Source organism: Propithecus coquereli, unplaced genomic scaffold (genome assembly GCF_000956105.1).
Source record: "Propithecus coquereli isolate 6110/MARCELLA unplaced genomic scaffold, Pcoq_1.0 Scaffold16, whole genome shotgun sequence".
Classification (NCBI taxonomy): Eukaryota; Metazoa; Chordata; class Mammalia; order Primates; family Indriidae; genus Propithecus; species Propithecus coquereli.
Window position 1 is genome coordinate 3,882,394 of NW_012140524.1, and position 16,385 is coordinate 3,898,778.

Below are 16,385 nucleotides of genomic sequence, written 5' to 3' on the forward strand. Positions count from 1 at the left end.
TGTGTGTGTGTGTGTGTGTGTGTGTGTGTGTGTATACATATATATATAGAGAGAAAGAAGATAGGCACTATTTTACATTTTTATAAGCCTCTTTAATATCTGCCTTAGTAGAAATAGCTAGATTTTCATATCTGTTTCTGTATTCAGTTTGTTGCTTTGTATTTTTTTGGTTGAACAACTAAAGAAAAGGGAGTACTATAAAAAGCTCTTTTTAGATAATTGTGGATATTCTCCTTTGATATTATACCAAAAACTTGGCAAACTATCATTTCTTAAAGTTCAGTACAATTTAGAATCTAAAACCATATCAATGACCTTTTTATATTCTGTTACATTAAAATCCACTGGTCTACATTGCTGTTTAGATAAGTATTTTACCCATGCCTAATTTTACGACATCATGCATTGGTCACTTGGAGAACAATGGTTTCCTTAGTTATGCATGTTGACATGTTTCATTATATAATATCAAAATAATCACACTTGCTTATATCACTACCAATCTCATCAGAAAAGTCTCCACAGATTTGGAAGCTGTCAAGTTCACAGTGACTGAGACAAGTCTTCCAAAACTCTAATTTTCATTTGAAAACTCAAAGTTTATCATTTGCAAAATGCTGTCAGTTATTTTCCTCAATGATAGGTTCACTTAATTTATTTGGAAAAATGTCTGCCAAATACCCAGATATGAATAACCATAGTTTATCCGTCATTCTGTCAGGTAAAAAATGATATTCCATGAAAAGATTCAGCTATTGCAGCTTACAACTCCATCACACAAGTGCTTTTCTTTGAAACAACCATCCTCCTTTGGAATGCTGCAGTTCTTTCTATATACTTTCCATTTCATCACACGAAATATTAAAGACATGTGCACCAAGGGCTCAAACATAATTATTTTTAACTACTTCTTTGAGGACATCTTAAGGAAAACTGGCATTTTTTTGTCATTGCTGTTAAAACTCTGAATACCTAATAAAGAATACAATGACTACCAGTACAGATTGGGGCCACTGTCTCACTTTGTGGCAAATTTGACCCACTGTTGCTTTTCCATTAGTGTAAATATCAACACATTAAAAAAAAGGTAAATAATATCTTAGTGTTTTTATGAAAATAGTTTTGATCCTGTAGACCTCTGAAATTGTCGTGGAGACCTCCAGAAGTCCACAGACCACACTTCAAGAACGGCTGATTTAAGCTATTAATTGAGGTCACTGTTCCAAACACCTTTGCGCTTAGCTCAAAGATGGATTTAATAACTTTTTTCAGTTTGGATTTAGAACGTGTTAGGTACTTTCAAGCTGAAAGGAATTGCTGGTGCTATTTATGAGCACAGAAGTCCTCACCTTTAACTTCTTATACAAATGTGCTCAAATAAGGCAGGGAAAAAGTTTCTGTATATTTTAGGTTGGGCTAGTGATTTATAAGAATTAAAAATATATCTTATCATGGCCAATCTAAATAACTTTTAACTACGTTTCTTAAATCTAATGATGACAACATATCTTTAAGGTGATTGTTGCTTTGTTGCTCTGGTTTTCTTATGTTTCAAAAGTTTGGCCATTTTAAATTTGTTGTCCCATGAACCAGAAATTAAGCTCCAAAGTTACCAAAGGGACCAGCATCCCTTCTTTTCTTAACCACGTCCTGGTTCCCCTTCTTTGGTTTAAGGTGTAATTTGGGGCTTCAAGAGGTTAAGGGCAATTCTTTCTGAACATTAAAATTATAGTAACAAAAACACATCTATCCTACTAGCCCTGTCTCTCTATTGGCAGACTGATTCCACAAAAGAAGATTTTTTATTTTTTGTTTTTGTTGGTACATAATAATTGCACATATTTATGGGCTACAGTGTGATGTTTTGCTACATGTGTACATTGTGTAATGATTAAATCAGGGTATTTAGCATATCTGACACCTCATACATTTATCATATCTTTTTAGTGAGAACATTCAAAATCCTCTCTTTTAGCTATTTTGAAATATACAATATTGTTAACCATAGTCACCCTAGTGTGCAATAGAACACCTGAACTTATTCCTCCTGTGCAGGTAACTTCATACCCATTGACCAATCTCTCCCTATCCCCCTCCCTCCTTTAGGTTTCCTATTTTTTAACTCAACCAAGAGTTTACTGACATTATCAGAAACACAATATGGTATTGACCCACAGCACTTTATTTCCCAGCAAACATATAACCCTCATCTCATTTGCTCCCACCACTCATGACATTTTTTCCCAGAGCTGGGCACAGCTCTGACATAGCACAATGCCTGTGCATTGTAGATACCCAGTAACACTGGTGGAACTGACGGGCATGTGTCCCAGGGCACACTTCAAAAAAGATGACATGTGGTAAAAAGTTCTGGCATGGTTTATATGTCTATTTACAAGAGAAAAAAGCCCAACCATTGGTAAATGTATCTTTGCTATAGATTTATTTTCTTGCCATGGCTTAGACTCCTCAGTGTGCCTCTTTACTGACCACTCACTTCAGGACTCATTAGAGGAACTGGTTCAGTAATAGCCAGTTTTCAAGTGAATGAATTGTGGAAAAATACTGAGAGATACAAAAGGGTATGTTTCCACAACACACAAAGCTGCTAAAGTTGCATTCCCAGCATGTACTACAGTGAAAATATGATGGGATTTTCTAATTGGCACTTAAAAAATTCCAGTCATTGTTTGGAATGTCACCCTGACTTAGGCTCCTAACTTTCATTTCTAGTCTATTAATCTTATCTAGCTTCTCTGTGAATGTCTTTCCTACTGCTAAATATCATAGACCCACTCAATCAGGCATTATTCAACAAGTATTCATTGAGTGCCCACCATGTAGCAGGCACAAGGTAATAGTAAAGAATAATGTGCTCTCTGCTCTGTAAAATGCAAAATAATGGTTTTTGAGAAGACGAAACGAGGCAACACAAAACTTAGAACAACTCTTGGAACATAGTAAACCTATGTAAGTGCTATTATTATTGTTCATTTCACATTCTATGGGAGAAACATACACTCAGCAAATTATTAAAATAAAATGTGATAAGTACAAGATGAGTAATTGAAATATATAAGATGAGTAATTGAAATAAATGATAAATAACTAAAATATACAATCAGGGTGTTACAAGGACACCTTGGATAGGCATTTAACAGATATTGAGAGTAGGGGGTCATGGAATAGTCCCCTGGGAAGAGAATATCTGAACTGCATTTGAAAGGATAAGTAAGCATTACTATCAGGAGAATGGTGAGGGAAGGTGTTCTAGGCAGAGATAATGGCTGTACTCAGGGGCTATATCATAAAGGGATGAACTTTACCCTCAAGGCTATGAGTACCACAGACAAACATCAAGAAGGGAAGTGCCATGAGCAGATTTGCAATTTAGAAAGTTGATCTTGATCTAGTTACAGGGTGGAGAGTGGATTAGATGAATAGAAACTGGAGGCAGGGAAACTGGATAAGAGGTCTCGGCAGTAATTTCAGAGAAATACTGAAAGCCTAAGTCAAAAGATAGGAGTGAAAGTGGTGAAAGAAGGGACAGATATTTAAGGCAAAGAAAGTGAAAACCTCAGGACTTCATGAGCACTGGATATGAAAGGCGAGGCAGAGCAGAGATGACTTCCTGGTTTCTAGCTGAGGTACCTGCACAGGTAGTGATGACATTAACTAGAAAAACGGCAGAAATATATTGGGTCTGCTGAGGGAGATGATTAAGGAAGTTTTATGAAATTTTCTTTTCATTTTGGGCATCTAATAGAACAACTAGATATTTCTAGAAGTTTGGGTTAGAAATTCTAGTTTAGGGAGTCGGCACAACAGTAACATCCAATGGTGTGACATCAATATTTAAGGGACAGACAGAGGAAAAACAGCTTAAAGGAGCATGATAAAGAGTGGACCATGGGGTGTGGGAGCCAGAACATGGAAGACAAATGAGATTGCTCATCAGCGTCAGATGGGGCAGAGGCGCCAAGTAAAGTAAGAATAGGGGACTGCCCGTCATTTCAACAACTGAGACGTCACTGGCAGTCACTGAAGTGGGGAAGGGGTGGTTCATTGAATTGGTGGGGGCAAAAATGAGATTGAAATCAGTAGGAGTGAAAGGAAGTAAAGCTATAGAAACTGTGTAACAGGATAACTTCTTCCAGAAGCCTGGCTCTGGAGGGAAGAAGGAGATAGAATGGCCAAAGGAAGTTTTGCTTGTTTTTATTGTTTTGAAATATGAGAAAGTCTTAAACATGTTTTATACTGATCTAAAAATAACACTAAACTAATAATCAGGAATAGGCTCTTAATATAGCAAAGTATTAGGAACACTGATGGAGAGAAGTCCCCCAAAGAGAAGAGAGAAATGCAAATGCAATCTAGAGCCAAGTTCCAGAATTAGCCTTTGATAGGAGGAGAGACATATATGATTTGTTGTAAATACAGATAAATGCATGCAGGTATGTGATCGGCAAGGAGGCAAAAAGAAAGTTAACAACCTATATCTGAGACAGCTACAGAGGGGAAGTGCTGTCCTAATGGATGTTCAATTTGGGGCTTCCAAAAACGTGGTGGAAAGATTAGGAGGAAGGGAAGATGGGAAGAAAGAACTATGAGGAAGGGAAAACACAAATGGATCGGGAGATGAGAGTGGGGGGAGAACGGATGACTAAAGAGTTTTGCAGTTCGGATACTGGCCAAGGGTGGAAGGGATTTGACACATAATAGAGCCAGGATAAAGCTATTTTAGGGTCAACGCAGACCCCAGGAGTTGTTGGAAGCTTGATAACACACACAGGCTGAAGCCTTTGCTCTAGCTTTCAAGGAGAAAGTCAGTGAGAAAATGTCTTAGAAGAAATCTTAGTTTAGAATTACAAACAAATATCCTGGGACCCTCACCTTATACTGAAAACTTGCATTTGTCTCCTCCCAGGGGTTAACTGCACAATCCAAATTCTGTCCTTAAGAGATTCCCAATCCCTTGAGTTATGCTCTTTTTCAGTGTCATAGGCCATAATACCATACCTGTCTCTTCTCTGAACTTCTGAAAATCTACATTTCAAAAGTTTCAGGGTGTGCATCTAACCATGCCCAGTGTTCCCACAACTCTTAGGAACACCGTTCTGTGCTATACCTGTGGTCCTGTATGACTGTGAGATTTCTGATGGTGAGGATTTTTTCTTTTTTCTTTCTGTATCCTCCACACTTCCAGCTGTGCACAGTGCATGGTAGGTGCACAATATGTTTGATGAATGTGTGAAGCACACAAATAAATCTACTTGTACCTGCTCCCATCCTTTCCAATAGAGTGAAAGCTGTTCCTCCCATATATAAGGCTTACGCCCCACATGCAGCTGAACTCCATTCCCTCCAGTCTTCTCAGAGAATTACATGATTGACTATCCCTTCACTTTCTTGCATATCAATCTTCCCTTCTACAAACTATCTTTCCTTTCATTTTTGGAATATCTTTCACAAATTAATCTCTCCTGCCTCACCCATGAGCTTCAGACCGTGGTGGGTGCACAATTGCTTACTGACATTTCCACTTGGATATCACAAAGGCACCTTAATATTATGACCTTTCCCCTCAAGCCTGGTCCTATTCCAGTTTTCCCTGTCTCCATGAATGAAATCATTGTCCATCTTGTACAAGCCAGAAAGCCAAGAGTCACCTTTGACACCTCCTTCTCTTTCACCTCCATATCTACCCCTACTCAGTCTTGGTGTTTGCCTTCTAAATACCTTCTAAACCTCTGCCTTGCCATGCCCCCAACACCATATGACCTAAGCCATCACCATGTCTTGTCTGGAGTTTTCCTAACAAGTTTTCCTTCATCCACTCTTATCCCCATCAATCCCCAACTCCAATCTCTTTGCCAAACTGCAGCCAGTTCCAGTTTGGAAATGCAAATCTGATACCCTCCAAACACCCCTAAATACCTCATGGCTTCCTGTTGCTTTTAGGATGAAGGCTGAAATCTCCAAGGCGGCCCCCAAGGCCAGGGTGGTCTGGCCCTGGCCTGCCTCTCTAGCACATTGAACAGCATGGTCTCCTAGGGTGGCTCTGTCCACACATTGGCTTCTTTCAGTTCATCAAACATGTCAAGCTCCACCTACCACAGGACGTGGCATGTCGAAGAGGTATCCTAATGTTACATGCCTTAAAACAAACTCCTGAAATACTCCATCAGCCTGCTCCCCTCATCATCTTCCCTATGTTAGTAAATAAAAGCTGTGCTCTACGAGCTGCTTAGTCCAAAGATGTTGAGGCCATCCTTGACTCTCTTTTTCTCACACTCTTTTTTTTTTTTTTTTTGAGACAGTTTTGCTCTGTCTTCCAGGCTAGAGTGCAGTGGCGTCATCATGGCTCACAGCAAACTCAAACTCCTGGGCTTAAGAGATCCTCTTACCTTAGCCTCCCCAGTCACTGGGACTATGGGTACGTGTTGCCATGTCTGGATAAGTTTTCTACTTTTTGTAGAGACAGGGCCTCGCTCTTGCTCAGGCTGGTCTTGAACTCCTGGGCTCAAGTAATCCTTCTGCCTCACCCTCCCAAAGTGCTAGGATTCCAGGTGTGAGCCACCACACCTGGCCCTCACACTCTATTTCTAATCCTTCAACAAATCCCATTGGCTCTACCTTCGAAGTATATCCAGACTCTGACCACATCTAACCATCTTTGCTTGTACCAAACTGGTGCAAACTATTATTGTAAGAGCTTCTACATGGTTCTTGCTACCCTCAACTCCCACATCCCCCACTCCACTAACAGTCTATTTTTCATACATTAGCCCCAGTGATCCTTCTCAAAGACAAGTCAGGTCTATCACTTCTCTGCTAAAACTCTCCAAGGGTTGCTCTGCTCACAAGCAAGGCACTGCATGATTTTGCCCCATGACCTTTCTGACTACATCTCCTACCACTGCCCATTTCCCCTTCCCCCCACAGCACAACCTCACACACTGCTCCTTCTGTTCCTAGAACAGGCCTGGGGATGCTCGTCTTTGGCCCTCAGCTCTCACTCCTCCCTCTGCCCGGAGGCCTCCCCCACCCATAGCTGCATGACTTGTTGCCCACCTTCAGGTCTCAGCAGAAAAGCTGCTTGTTAGGGAGACCTTCCCAGGCGTCCCCCGTAACACCCCCGTCATCTCTACACCCTGGACTCCCTCTTCAGCTTATCAGTTACTTTTCTCCATGGCACTTATAACCACTTGACATTGTTTATATTTATTTGATCATTTATTTTTAGTCTGTTTCTCCTGCAAGTAAAACATAAGTCCCCTGTGAGCAGGGAATTCATTTTGTTCACTGTTGTATCCTCAGTGCAGAGCAGTGCCCTGAAGTGCTGAGTGACTGCACGGATAACGAATGCTGTTCCTGTCACCTGGACTGCTCTCCAGCCCGTCTGTGCTTTATCGGCTCCCGGCCATCCTTCAGATGTCAGTGCAATTGTCACTGCCACAGTGAAGCCTTCCCTGGCCTTCAATAGTCTGTCTAATTGGTAATTTAAAGCCTTTCCAAACACCCTTCCTCTTTAGCACTTGTCACAGCCAGAATTTTACGCTCATCTGAATGATGTATTGATTAAAACTGCTCCCTCACTAGACTTTAAACTCCACCAGGGCAAGAACCCTATCTGTTTTTGCTCCTCAGTGTTTCCTCAGAACTTGTCGCAGAGCCCAGCACTTGGTAGACACTCAATAAAGATTTCTTGAACGAATCAAGGAACAGATAGATTTGGCCTTTATTTGAGTTTCTAACACCTTGACTTCACCAACCAATTTAGTTTTGTTCCTCAGGACTACTTAATTTTTCATCATGTTTTTTAAATTGAGAGATGAAATTGTCAGCAGGTAGGCCATGAATTTAAAGTGGGGTTGCTAGAATAACCACTCCCATATGGACACCTGGGGAGCTTGTTTAACAATCAGATTTCTAAGCCTCACACCTCTGTTTTTCATATGGATTAAAAAATACCAGATATCTTTCAGGAGCCTCATACCTTATCTTATTTTGTTCCTCCATCATTAGAAGAATTAAAAGCAGACGGTAACCCCAAAATATGTCAATTATCATACAACAGGTGAACTGTAAACTGAAGCTCAGCTTGCTACACTCAGTGGGGAAGATGGGCTTTAGAATATATTCTTTGATGAGTGAAAATGCTTTTAAAAACAACCATTGTTGACCTAACTGCAAAGAATGTCAAAATCAAGTAACTACAGAAAGAACATTGCTGAGTTTCTGCACATGAAGGAAAAAACCCTTAACAGTCTCCCTGTGTTTCTTCTGCCCAAGACAAAGAATCTCTTTCATGAATTTCATCCCAATATGCAGAATGCCAATCAGGGACATCTGCACTTCAGAGGAGATTAAGATCTGCCAGAATATGATGGAAACAAATTTGAATGAATCATTACAAAAATAATCAATTTTATAGCAAGTTTCCCAAATGAAGTTTTTTGATAGTACAGTACTTAAAAATAATAGCTTGTCTAAAATTTAAATCTTTAAAGTAATTGTAATTCTAAGAGAGGGAGTGCCATTTCCCACAAGAAAGAACAGCAGTATTACCCTACTTATTTTAAAATGAAAAATCCTGACTATTTTTTGTTTGATTTAGAAACGAAATAACCAATATCAAAGGTTGAAATGTAGGATTATTAGAATATTTTGGTGAGGAGAAGGTAAATTAGGTTAGTAAAGGTAATGAAGTTTAAAAAACCTACTTTTTAAAAAGAAAAAATGGAAGCCAATTTTTTTGACTTACTAAAGTGTACTAATGAAATGTACATAGTTTTTGGCTATGATTTTGTTCCAATATTAAGTGTAGAACAAGGAAGATTTTAATTGTCCTGGGAAATTAAATGCAACATAAAAATTCTTAGAAAATTTTTCCTGCAGTCAAGAAAATGCTGCTTTTTCAGACATTTCCTTATCTCTTATTTCTGGTGTTCTTGAAAAATTGATTGATTAATAAAGCAATATGTGCAGATAAAACTGCCCAGAGACAATCAGTTGTTATGTTCCTGTATAAAAGGCAAAATGACATCTGGTCCATAGAGAAGAAAGTAAAGGGACCTACTTCTCACTCATAACTAAAATTACCCTTTCACTGTTTATTGACTCTAAAAAGATGAAAAGAGTGAATACATATTAATTGTCAGGAGTTGAATAGATAATAAGTAATCATTGTGTCAGGAATAGTGGATGAACCATTATCATTTTTATATCGGCAATATTTTGTTTCAGATATATTCATTATAATGTTTCTATTTCCTCTAATTTTAATTAATTCCCTTCTCAAAATTTTCTAATGACTTCTATTAAAATTACTGCTCAAAATGCCTTAAATGAAATGTTTCGTAGCTCTCAGCAACAAAGGAACCAAATCTAGTGACAAACATCAGAATCAGAAATACAACAATTACAGGACATAGGGTGCCTGGCAGAAATCTGGGCACCTCCACACTCTTAAGAAATCTCTCATTCCTCACAAAGATAGAAAAAAAGAAATCTCTTATAAAGGGGGAAAGTGACATTTGCTTTAAATTATATTTTCTAATCTTACTTCTAAAACATCTAAGTAAAATAAGCCTTCAAAAACTATTATATTCCATGTTCTTTCAAACATACCATCTCACTGTGTTTTACGTGATGCTCCACCAGGCTATCTCCACTATCTTCCCAAATGACTTTAACTTCTGCTCTGAAAGAATTCAGTGGTGTTCTACACCATTCCACAAAACACTTGCTTAGAGGAATTGAGAGGTGCTACATACAGGCTCCAAACCAGGGTGGGACTAGATAGAACTAAAGTGATTTCAAGGTGGAATGAAAAAAGTACAAAGACTAGATATATCTGCAAACTCTCTGATAAGATGAGAAGAAAGTTACAAAAATATATGACCACTCCACGATACTAAATCAAAATTATTTCAGATGGATTAGAATGTCATTTCGGAAGTAACTCACTATCATAAATAGGTTTGTGTCTCTGATATAGTTTGAAAGAGCCTCCTGTAGCTTAACCCTTTTTCCTTCCCAGAGAAAATTTTAATATGAAGTTTTGCTAATTAACTCCTTAGAGGTATTTTAGTAACAAAGATCCTGTCTCAGTACTTTTCAAACTTTCACTATCAGAAATAGAAAGTACAACAGTTTAAATCTGAAGACAATTCTCAGATCCTATGTTGCTAAATAAATAAAGCAAGCACAGAGGCTTCACTGTAGGTTTTGGGAACAAGACTTCTACTGCTCCTTTCCCCCCAATTCTTTCACTCCAAGTCAAATTAACTCATGGAGGAAACTATATAATAAAACCAGAATGGTATCTAACTAAGTGCAAATATCATCCAACAAAAGAACCCATAAGGATCACTAACATTTATTGAGCGCTCACTATATTACAGACAATGTCCCATGCACCATGCAATTACTTTCTCATATAACCCTTACAATGACTCCATGAGGCAACAAATGAGAATGCTTAGCTGAGAAAGCTTAAGAGCAGGAATTTCGACCCAGGATCTCTGTCTCCAGAGCCATATAGTTTCCCTTCTCCTTCTATATGAAACTAGTAAGAGGATTCTGGCTAAGTATTCTCTAGGCTGAAGAGCACGTACTGTCACTTCCATGTATTGTCATTTGGTTTGGAAATAGGGAAACTGCAATCACTTTTGGAATAGAAATGAGGTGAGGCCTTGAGGTGACTAAAGGTATGCTAATGTGATAACTGTTGAGCAAAGCTGTGGCAGGTCCAGTCGAGGGAGGATATGATTGCCTTCATTAATCTTCGCTACTTGTTTATTTTGGAATTTCCACATCGGTATTTGTCCAACAGTCTTATTGGGTAGCCAGAAAGGCCAGGGATCTATATGAGTTCTGATCCTTCCTTGAGACTTACTAAAAATAGTAATAGTAGGTCTTACTAGACCTACTAGAAATAGTAGGAGTGATCCAGAACCCCTTCGTCCAATTTTCCCGCTGGAAAACAAATTATGTTAATTTTTTAGAGCATTATGTAATTGGTGCTGTCCTGCAACTGTAAGCTTCGATCAATAATAATACCACAGTAATAGTAACAACAATAGCAAACATTTTTTGTGCCAAGCCTTCTGGTAAGGGCTTCACATGTATTATGCCATCATAACAATCCTACAAGGCAGGCATTATTATTACAAATAAGAAAACTGAGGCTCAAAGAGGTTAAGCAAATTGTCCAAAAGTTCTATATTTACAAAGTTAACTAACTTCTGGTTAATTCCTGTTATATTTATATCCTTTTGCTTCTAAGAAGGACATAAGGCAATTAATATTCATTTGGTAACTCTTCATTAGTTCCATATAAGCATGTATCTTTCATACTATCGCAGTAACTCCACTTTGCAATTTAAATATACTATCTTTTAAAAACACTGCTTAAATCTAATACATCAGTACTCTGGTATGTATTGGATTTGAACATGGTCCATGGAGAAGCCACATGAAGAAAAAAACCAGGTGAGATGTTTATGGAATGAGGCCCTTTTCCAACTCCCTCATACCCAACAGGACAATCAGCCTTCTGAGTACTTTGGAGTTTGATTAATTAATGAAAAACAAACCTCCAAACCAAAAATCTATTGTCAGGCACAAGCTGGAATGTATAATCTCTGCTGTAAGTATGAAAACTAAGTTTTGTGTTTTAATTGATTTTTTCTAGTTAAATTCAATAAAATGATCAAATGCATTTGAAATATCATATTCTTCCCTGGAGCTCTCAAGTCCCCTTCTACTTCAATCTATGTTTGACTCCCTTATGAGAAGAACCCTTAGACTACAAATTCGCACCAGATGTGCCAAAGTGACAGTTGGTGGTGCAGATTCTCACCGCAGAACTGAATTTCAGAGGCTGGAACAACTATCTTCCTCCACTCAATGCCACCCCCTTACCCGAAGTTCAGTGTTTCATGTCATGCAGAGTGAGCTTTTTCAGTCTTTTTTTCATTCAAATGCTTAAATAATTTGCAACAATTATTTGGTGTGGACTTCACAGCACAAAGTGAACCAAGGACTTATTTTTAGCTAATGTAGAACATTGCAGATTTCTTGATTCTACTTCACAGAAAATTAGTCATTGATTTCCTAAGATAAATGAGTTCTGCTGAGCTATGGTGGAGACCAAGGAAAAGTGTAAATGAGGTAAAAAGACCAGTCTCTCACCCCAAGACTCATCCAGCTTGTCACTCCTATGAATAGCATTAGCAACATCTGAGACTGCATTCATTGCTTGTTTTTTTTTTCTTACCTTTTTCCTTATTTCTCTGGCTTCGGGTATTTCTAGGATCAGAAGGTATGAATAAGAGCTGAGCAGAAAATATGGCAGAAGAATTTAAATGATTTCTAAAGAGCAATGAGATAGTCTCTCACGGTATCCAGACCAGCAGCTTTTCGTTAGGAGAGCGCTAGCACCTCTGGAAGAAAGGTTCACTGCGCATTATATCCCCATGCCTGAAGTCCAACTCATCCCAAGCTGAATGGGAAGGCTCTGTGGGCTGGGCTTCCCATGGATAACTGCCATCATCTTTGTGTTGTGCAACACAAGAAATCCCTTCTGGTCCTAAAATGTTGCCATTGCATCCCTTAGCACGTCAGAGTTTGAGAAACACACTTCTTTAGTGATTAGGAACTGAGGAAGTTATCTTGTTAATTCATTCAGTCAGTCATCTATCCAACAAGAAAAATTATCCATGACCTGCTATGTATTAAGCATTGCACTCTGTTTTGGAGATAAAGAGTTCTGAAGGTGAAGGATGTGTCCAAATATACAGACTTCCACACATAAAGGTCATTCCACATCCCCTCACCTACCTCCCAGTTTTATATGTTTGCTCAGGGAAAGGGAGAAGAGATTTTATAGATGCAGGAATGCACAGTGGTTAACAGCACTATCTCAAAAGTTATATTGCTATGTTTCAATTATAACCCTGACATATCTTAATTTTTTTTTCTTTTTGAGACAGGGTCTCATTCTGTTGCCTGGGCTAGAGGGCTGTGGCGTCATAGCTCACTGCAACCTCAAACTCCTGGGCTTAAGCCATCCTCCTACCTCAGCCTCCAGAGTAGCTGGGACTATAAGCTTGTGCCACCATGCCCAGTTAATTAATTGAGTAACTCTGGACAAGCTTTGTAACTGCTAAGTGCTTTAGTTTCTCTGTCTGTAATCCTGGGGTGGAGATAATTATCATACTTCCCTGAGGATACTGTTGTGGGGATTAAAGGGATTAATTTATGTAAATGATCTAGGATAGTGTCTGACAACTAGTAAGCACAGTATAAACATTACGAATATTTTCATCATCCTCTGAGGTTTATCAGATTTCCTAGATTTCATTTGGAACAAATTGTCAGTATGCATGCAATTCTGCTAAAAAATGTTGTTCTGATGAAGACAGCTGGTGTCAGTTATCTATAATAGCATTATGAATAATGATGGAGCTTTTTTCCCAGGGCTAGAAACAAACAAGTACTGTACCTCTAGCATTCTAAATCAGACCTTATTAATGGGTAAATTCAAATTTAGAGAGATTAAGGTGACAAAGATTCCCACCTTGACCAAACTTTGGTCAGGCTCCTCTGAGCCCTCTTCTGAACTAGAACTTGACACTGACCTGCTGAGCCCAGTTTTAGCAAAGAATCCTGCTAACCAGTTTATTGAGAATCTTCCTCACCCTTGATATCTAATCAAGTTCTTCTCCCTCCCCTCTTCCTTGATACCTTAAGTAAGTTTCTCTTGGAAATTTTTCATCTTACCCCTCACCCTGCCCACTGGCTCTAAATCCCCACTTTGTCCCTATTTATACTTGGAGTTGAGTCCAGTCCCTCTCCCATACTGCGACAGTCTTGACCCCGATTACAATAGTCTTACATAAAATCTTCCTTGCCACTTAAAGAAAGTGTCAGAATAAGTTCTTTTTAACAATCAAAACAATGAAATATCACTATAATTGAAATATTATTAAGTCTCTACATAGGGAAATGGGGGAAAGTTGAAACAGATTGGAACAGTTTATGATGCTTGGAGACAGACTTTCTTAGGACAGGAGGGTGATGATCGTGAAGAGTGGCAAATTATAAAAGCCAGCTTGGAAAATTAGAAATACTTCCCAGGGCATCGTCTGCAATTGTATTTCCCATTAAAAATACAAGGTTTAAGGTCAACTCAGGTTCATCCTAATGCAAACTCATTTTCTAAAACTGGAGGTAATAATAATGATATTTCCCTCTTAGGCTTATAACATCATGTCTGGCTGTAAGATTAAATGCGGGAGAAAACTGGCTATGAGGTAGACCATTTAGCAAGAAATAAAGTGTCTAAAATAATTTGACAAACTGGAAAGACAAAAATGAAATCAATTAGATGGGGTATTTAAAGAAGTTAAAATTTGGCTCAGCTTGAATATATATACTAGAAGGGAAGAAGGAATTAATAAGTAGTTATGATAATTGCATTTTTCTAATTGAGAACAACCCTTTAGTTTTCAGAATACATCAGTCAGATTCTAGAAACCCTAATTAGGAGATGTGGGAGAAGTTAGTGAGAGAAAATGTCGATGAATGGAGAAAAAAATGTGCACTTACACTAGTCATCATAAATGATTTTCTGTCATTTACTTTCTAAACAGGCAATCGCTATTTTTGCCTGAAAAAAGTATTTATAAATAGTATAAAGGCCTTGGTTTTAAGCTCAAGTTGTAGATATATCTATACTAATGTCAAATTCATCTATTAATAGAGATGTATAGTAAATCATTTATGACAACAAACTCCACCTCTGTTTAGGATTACCGCAAAGTAAAATCTTTCTGATGTCCTCAAAGACATTTATGCATAGGATTCCTATAGCTTCTGATTTATGGGAGAAAACTACTCTAAGCCTTCAACTTACTCCCAGAAAGAGTTTTGATACTGCTCTAAATCTATATCTGACATTCATTCACAGGGAAAATTTAATAGAGAAAGGGTCTGCATGCAGGAAGTGAAGGAGGCCCTTAAAGAAAAATTGACAAAGCCAGAGTCCATTAAAAACTAACCTTGAATGTCAAAGAAAGTCCTGGTTCTAGTCCCCGCTCTATTTCTAATTAGCACGGTGACCTCTGGGGCTCGATTTGATCACTTGTAATGTGCAGAGATGGTGATCTCTAAGTACCCCTCTAGAGCTTCAAAATTCTCTTGATTTGTAAGAGCAGTAAGTAACATAATAAAAGGTTTGCTCCTAAACACTTCAGATATCTAGCTTTCTAAATCTGGCTTCAATGCCTCTATTTGTCATTCAGTTTTTCAACCCCAAAAAGGAAAAGTTTTCTGTACCTGAATTATAAGAAACATCAAAGCTTTTTGGATAAAGAAAAACAAGTGATGCTATCACTTTACTCCCTGAGGTCTTTTGAAAATGAAAAAGCTGATAATTGCACCACAAATGTAAGCATTTGCAAAATTACTTATATTTATGCAAACAACCCAATTTTAGTTTTTAATGATTGAAATTGGTCTAAATATTAATTGTTCCTCTTCTTTTTCTTTCTTGTCTACTCAGAGTTACAACACATATATTATTATCAGAAAAATATTTTCTCATATCCATAGTGTGAGCTAATTTACAGATTACCATTCTAAGTATTGAGGTACAGCAGTACACTAAACAAAGTCCCTGTTCTCATGGGACATACCTTCTATCAGAGTTGTCCTGTTTTAATAATATTGATAGCTCCTGCTTGCAGAAAAGTATGAAGAGGAAAATAAAATACCACCTATATTAGACTCTTTAATGCTGTCTCATTTGCTTCAGGCATTTTTTTTCCCCAAAAGAAACGGTAGCAATTTACAATCCCAACTGCAATGTAATTTTTATTTTATGTAACAAACACTATTTTAGTATTTACTGTGAGCCAGGTGATGATCTAAGTGCTTTACAGTATTAACCCATTTGATCTTCATATAAATTCTGTTAGGTAGATAATAATACGCCTAACTTGGATATTGAATTCTAAGGTGGAAGATTTTTATTTTCAGCATTTTAAAGGTACCACTCCATTATCTTCTGACTTTCATGGTTTCAGAGAAGTTAGCCATTATTCCCTTTCTAGCTACTTTTAAAATTTTTCTCTCTCTCTTTTGTTTTACAGTAATTTTCTAAGTGTCATTTTTTTTTTTTTTTGCATTTATTCTGCTTGGCATTACTTAAGATTTTTTAACCTGTAGCTGTCATTTTAAAAATCAACTTTGTAAAATTCTTGGTGATATCTGTTCAAATATTTCTTCCACCCTATTCTTTTTCCTCTCTTTCTGGGACTTCAATTACATATATGTTAGACTGTTTGATATTGTCCCATTGGCTTTTTCATTCC

General features: G+C 37.8%; 1 protein-coding gene across 3 annotated transcripts in view; it reads right to left on the bottom strand.

Moving 5' to 3' along the window:
- The window catches only part of FAR2 (fatty acyl CoA reductase 2), a 142,962-nt gene that overhangs the window by 69,354 nt on the left and 57,223 nt on the right, over positions 1–16,385 (bottom strand). Inside the window, exon 1 of one of the 3 annotated variants that reach the window (XM_012641033.1) lies at positions 12,287–12,531. The exons of 1 other annotated variant lie outside the window; for it this stretch is intronic. The gene's annotated coding sequence lies outside the window, so the exon portion shown is untranslated. Of the gene's footprint in view, positions 1–12,286; positions 12,532–16,385 lie in introns of those variants that run through there. One more of the 3 variants, XM_012641034.1, reaches the window with a different exon arrangement.